The sequence below is a fragment of the Sinocyclocheilus grahami genome, unplaced genomic scaffold (genome assembly GCF_001515645.1).
Source record: "Sinocyclocheilus grahami isolate Dianchi unplaced genomic scaffold, SAMN03320097.WGS_v1.1 scaffold58.1, whole genome shotgun sequence".
Taxonomy (NCBI): Eukaryota; Metazoa; Chordata; class Actinopteri; order Cypriniformes; family Cyprinidae; genus Sinocyclocheilus; species Sinocyclocheilus grahami.
Window position 1 is genome coordinate 1,120,122 of NW_015505237.1, and position 6,958 is coordinate 1,127,079.

Here is a 6,958-nt window from a genome sequence, read left to right on the forward strand (position 1 = left end):
GGATTAGGGGAAAACAGAAAAGGAGCCGAAAAAAAAAAAAAAAAAAACACTGCTCTTGAGGTTGGTAAATGCAACGTGAGCGGCATCAGACCACCTGAAGGCAGCTTTGGTGGAGGTCAAGGCAGTCAGAGGGGCAGCTAGTTGGTTGAAGTTGCGAATAAAACACCGGTAAAAATTGGCGAATCCCAGAAACCTCTGCAGGGCCTTGCGGGAATCAGGGGTTGGCCAATCTACCACAGCCTTAATCTTGTCAGGATCCATACGCACCCCCTTGGACGAAATGAACCCCAAAAACGGAACCGACGAAAATTACAGGCCTCTCATCTTTTTAAGTGGGAGAACTTGCACAATTGGTGGCTGACTAAACTTTTTTTTCCCCCACTGTATATGAACTGATCTACCATGTCTCAGCACGTCAATGACAAGTGCCTGGAAAACAGTCGGTGAGTTGGAGCCCGAACGGCATAACCCGGTATTCAAAATGCCCCCTGGGGGTATTGAAGGCGGTTTTCCACTCATCCCCCTCCCTTATACGAACCAAATGGTAGGTGTTGCGCAGGTCCAGTTTGGTGAAGAAAGATGCCTCCTGTAGCCGTTCGAAGGCCGAAGACATCAACGGCAAGGGATAAGTATTCCTTACCGTGATGCTGTTCAACCCCCGATAATCAATACACAGCCACAGAGATCCGTCCTTTTTCCTTCGGAAAAGTAACACTTTACTTGAAGGGGTGTGCATAAGACTGACATGACACCTTCATAATCATGACACGACACAAGTCATGAATGTGAAGGAGGTTTTATGCAGGTTTATGACAACTGTCATTCGCTCAGTTATGGCATTATTTGACCTAACCCATAACAAAGACATCTCAAACAATGTCATCTTTGCATTAAATTACATAACTGAGCGAATGACACTTAATGACAGTTGTCAAACATGCATAAAAAAAAAACCTTCATATTCATGACATGTTATGATTATGTAGGTGTCATGTCAGTCTTATGCGCACACCCCTTCAAGTAAAGTGTAACCCAAAAAAGAACCCGGCACCTGCAGGGGAAGAGGAAGGACGGATAAGCCCAGTTGCCAAAGAATCAGAAATATACTTCTTCATGGCCTCCCTCTCCGGAGCAGAGAGCGAATAAAGCTTGCCTATAGGCGGAGACTTACCTGGCACTAAATCTATAGCACAGTCATAGGGACGGTGCGGAGGGAGAGAAGTAGCCCGAGACTTACTGAACACTTCCCTCAGGTCCAGGTACTCCTTGGGCACATTTGACAGATTCACCGACTCCTTCTGGAAAACAGAACTAGACACAGACGAACAAGCAGACTTAAGACAAACAGCATGACAACGTTCACTCCACGACAACAGTATTAGAGCGCCAGTTAATGCGAGTATTATGGAGTGAGCCACGGATGACCCAGAACCACAGGAGCGTCAACCAGTACAGTAAACTCCCATCTACTGCCGGGCACTGGCTTTTAACGGACAAACAGAGGCAAAATGTCCCGCCGTTCCACAGTACAGGCATAACCCTCTGGACCAACGACGATCCTTCTCCTCCCGGGATAGCCAAGCCCTACCCACCTGCATGGGCTCTGGATCTTGTGCTAAGTTGACCGCATCAGAGAACGGAGCACAGAGACCCGAAGAAACCGGAGCTGCCCGCCTTAACACCCGTTGTTCACGCTGCTGTAAACGAGCGTCCACACGAATGGCAAGAGAAATAAGATCATCCAGTTTAGCAGGTAGTTCCAGCATAAAGATCTCTCTCTGGATGCGATCAGCTAGCCCATGCAGGAACATATCCCACTGCGCCTCCTCGTTCCACTTGCACTCGGCCGCCAGGGTACGAAACTCGATGGAATAATCGGAGACCGAAAGAGCACCCTGGCATAGTTCGGCCAACAACCGAGTTGCTTCACGTCCCGTCACAGCACGGTCGAACACTCTCCTCATCTCCTCCGCTAGTGTTTAGAACGAGGAACAGCATTGATGTTGGTTCTCCCACACGGCTGTTCCCCACAAAGCTGCCAGCCTAGACAGTAGTGTCAACACCAGAGCCACCTTAGATCGTTCCGTACAGAAAGTCTGGGGTTGGAGAGAAAAAAAAAACGAGCATTTGGTTAAAAAAGCTCGACAAAGGCGAGGCTCACCAGAGTATGGATCAGGAGGTGATAAACGTGGCTCGTGTTGAGTAGTGAGCGATGATTGAGGGGGAAACAGCCGTGGAACTTGCGCAGTGGTTAATGTTGCGGGATCGGCCCTCAGATGTTGAAGCTGGGTAGTGAGCTCGGATACCTGCATTACCAAGGCCTGCACCGCACGACCCGTAGCCACCATCTGTTCCTCCTGTCAGTCTAAACGTGTAACACTGTTAGACAGAAATTAGCTGACGTCAGACGCACTCGCTGAATCCATGTTTCAGGTCAGATCGTTCGGTCAGGTAATACAAGATGGATTCAAATGCGAAGTTAGATGGTAATTTATTAAACGTGAACAAAACAAGCAAAGTCACAGCAAACAGATGGTCGTGGATGTAGTGATGACAAGCCTCCTCGGTAACGCTAGGCTGCAGTGAGCAAGAGGCACAAATCCTCAACCAATGAGACAACGAGTGGAAACCAGGCCAATAATCCCGAACAACGGTCAGTAAATCCACCAGAGAGCAGGAATCAGGAACCGAGCAGCACACGAGACACTGAAACGAAAACAGACATGAGACAACGATCTGACAAAGACAAGACCAAACGCTGAGACTGATATAGGGCAGCTGACGAGCCCCAGCTGAACCTAGTGATCAATCAACAGCAATACACCGACCGACCAGAAGGGGCCGACGCATCTATGAACCGTGACACATTTTAAAAGCATGTTAACTCCTTTATTTACATATACTCAGTTAAAGTTTTATATAGCATACTCAGTTTATTTCTATTACTAGGATAAGACTTAAAGGTTGCTTTTTAAGGCTCTCACTTTTTTAACCCACTGGTGTACTCCTACACCACTCATACATTATTAAAACCCCTAGGCTTGAAATGTGATATCAAAAGACATATATATATATATATATATATATATATATATATATATATATATATATATATATATATATATATAAAACATAAAAAAAAATACCACATCAGGTCTGAAAAAAAATCTGTGAAACATTTTTGGTATTAGTAGGCTATATATACTATAAATTTTAAAAAATCATATATATATTTATAATGTATATATATTTTTTAAATATTAATCAAGATTAACACAAGTGACTAAATAAATAATGCATATAGAATATCAAAAAGGTATGGAGGGCCAAATTACTCAAAGTTAAATAAATGTTGAAATATATAAATAAATCGTTAAATACATAATTAAATACATAAATGAATGCATAATTGCATACAAATGTATTTATTTATTATTCATTCCTTAATTCAGAAAACCACGGTCTGCTGCTGCATCAAGAAATGCAACTTGAAACTCTGAAGCTATACATCACTTCTGTGCAGTGCTGCTTTGTCCCAGTCTGGTTCTCTGGGCCAGAGCTCATCTCAGATAGTCAAAAAATTTGTGCTGTGCTCAGATGAGTCCACATTTCAACTTGTTTCCAGGAAAAATTTCAAGTTCTCAGTCCAAAAGACCAAAGGGACCATCCAGACTTTCATCAGCGACAGAAGCAAAAGCAAATGTCTGTCATGGTATGGGGGTTCAGCAGAACAGCATGGGTGACTGGCATATGTGAGAAGGTACTATTGACATGGAGGCATATACTGGGATTGTACAGAGACATATACTGCCATCAAGATGATGTCTTTCACGGGAAGTCCATGGTTATTAGATCAAGACAATGCCAGTTCTCATTCTGCATGTACTACAACAGCATGGTTTCGTAGACTCAGAGTGAATGTGCTAGACTGGCCAGCAGATCTGACTCCTATTGAAAATGTATGGCTCATCATGAAAAGGAGAATCAGACAACAATCACAGACTGCTGAGCATCTGAAGTCTTGTATCAAGCGAGACTGGACAAAAAGTTTGCTTGCAGAACTTTAACAATTAGTATCCTTAGTTCCCAAACAATGAAACACTGTAATTAAAAGGACCGTTGATGTGACACAGTGTTAAACGTGCCTCTTTCCCAACTTTTTTGGGAGTGCTTTGCAGCTATCAAAATCAAGATTTGTTCATATTTACAAAATACATTTATGTTGGTCAGTGAAAACTTTGGAAATCTTTTCTTTGTACTTTTGTCGATTAAATAAAAGTTAAAGAGTGAACAAATCACAGATTATTGATTTTATTGCATTTTACAAAATGTCCCAACTTCTCTGGAATTGGGGTTGTATTTAATGATTTATTTATATATTCAAACATTTATTTAATGATTTAATTTTGAGTAATTTGGCCCTCCATACCTTTTTGATATTCTATATGTATTATGTATTTAGTTACTTGTGTTCATCTTGATTAATATAAAAATATATATATTTTATAAATATATAATATATGATTTTTTTAATTGATAGTATATATAGCCTACTAATACCAAAAATGTTTCACAGATTTTTTAAATAATAACTAACATAAAAAAAGAACATAATATTTATTTATATGTACATAATGCAGTACAAAATGATTGCTTTTTAGTTTCATTATGAATGATGATGCCAGAAAGCTCAGTATGGGGATGAATGACTCCTTCCAAAACAGCATGCCACAATTGCATATATTGTATCATGTGGGGTCATAAGGTAAGCCAGTCATTCTCTCTCTGTTTTAGAAGCAGCTTCATCACACCCCTATTAGGATTCATGACGCTCAGTGTGAGCAGTACTCAATGTCCCACTGACAGCTTCCTGTCTATTTTAACAGCCGTGTTCAGACATGCCATTGACATTCATAGCAGCTCTTTGCCTCCGTCATGAATTTTCCATCCTGACCCTGAGAGTGTTTAAAGGTGTCAGGAACAGCACCAAACGCTGACTTGAATGTAACTTTGTTGTTATTTTCAAACTTGGGTCCACCATTAACAAACCGTTGGGGGGAAAGGAAAAGCGCACAAAAATACAATAAAGCTTGTGATATTGATTCTGAGTTACTTGGACCAGTGAGAAATATAAAAAATTATTTTGTCATCATCATTAGGAGTGAGTTTTGTTCCATTGGTAACTTCCTATTTAGTACATTCTTCCATTAAAAAGAGGCAGCAATTGCAGAAACAAACTGTTCAAGATGAATAATCCATCTGATATAGCCTATCTGGATTCCTTCTACTTCCCAGCAGCCTGACCAAAACCTTCTGTGATGTAACACTCTCTTAGTCAAGCACCACCATCGTCCGCAGGAAGTTTACACTGTAATGTACATGTCATTTCTTTCTGATGACTGTACAGTACATGTTCCACACACTGTCATCGTTTCCTCCTCACGAAACCAGTACATCCAGCAGTCATATATTACTACAGAAAAGTAATGACTGTGTGAAAGCAATATCTGTACAGGCTATACCTTGTATCTGTTTCTGTGTAACACTTATTGTAAACATTCATCAGTGCATGGTATTCCAAAGAAAACAGGACTTCCGTGGGATGTTTGATAACCAGCATAAGGCAGATACCTATTTAAGCATTGTTTTAGTAAATTCATACTAATCTGGGTTATTCTACTTATGAAACATCCAAACAAGCAAATCCTGATGGATGAAAGTCAAGTCTCGCCCAGTCGCCCTACATAAACAATACAACAGCAGAACCGAAATGAGTCAGTCAGCCCACTGAGGAGGAAGAGCACAGGTGAGCGTGATTTCACCAAGTACATGTTCCTGGATCAACATCCTTGTTGATCCTGGAACAACATTCCTATCAACCAATCAGAATTGAGGGATAACTTTTCAGGAAAGATCTGTTTTAGGCTTACAGGCAGGGTTAGGTGCTTCTACACCCTTGTTAATCAGCTATCATTTCACACTGTTTTAAGAATAAATTATGTGTATGGTTTGGTTTAGGGGTAGGGATTGGGTAAAGTCTATTTTTTGGACAGTTATGTTGATCCAGGACATGTCTATACTTGGCAAATAGGACTGATTTGTTTTCAATTAGATTTTGCTTCCATCTTGTGGTCATTGGCAATACAGTTCTCATTTTAATATGAAGAAAATACATTCTTTTACGTTCCACTTCCACATACCCTTACGAAAAAGAAGTTTATTCAAGTGTGCTATTAGTATACTTCTTTTAAACTAAAAATAGGAAATATACTTTTAGTCTACTTTTTATGTACTTCTCAGAAATGGGCTTTATGTACTTCTCAGAAATATACTTAAAATGACATTTAAGTATACTTGACATACTTTAAGTATACTTGACTTATATTTAAAAAGTCTAAATATATTTGAGCTATACTTGTGTTCCTAGAATCCGTGTTTTCATTGTTATACGGTAGAGGGGCGCTAGTACACATCTTCTGTACAGAATTTCCAAAAAACACAAGTGAAGAAGAAACCGAAACAACAGATGCTTCCACATGTCATCTAACACGATCATCAGACATAAAACGGTATCAAAACTATGTAACATTATGGAATAAAATGTCGACCAATGAAGAGGTAATACTGACTGTCAAGCTTTGGGGTGTTGATCGACTCTATCTACGTTTTGATTATCATTCTGAATCCAATTCATAGTCTTTTTTCAGCTTTTTGTTCAAAATGTTGTTTATTTCTTTATTTTTTATTTATGAAACTTATCCACATTCAAGTGTTTAAAAAAAGAATGCATGAAGCTAGAATAAAATGTTTTTGTTTACAAGCAGATACCCTGTTCTTTTGATGTTTTGTATGTTCAGATATTCACGTAACAAAATATATACAAATTAATACCTAAATAGGGATATAATAGTATACTTAAAGTATGATGTAAAGTTCACTAAAAGAAAACTTACGAGTA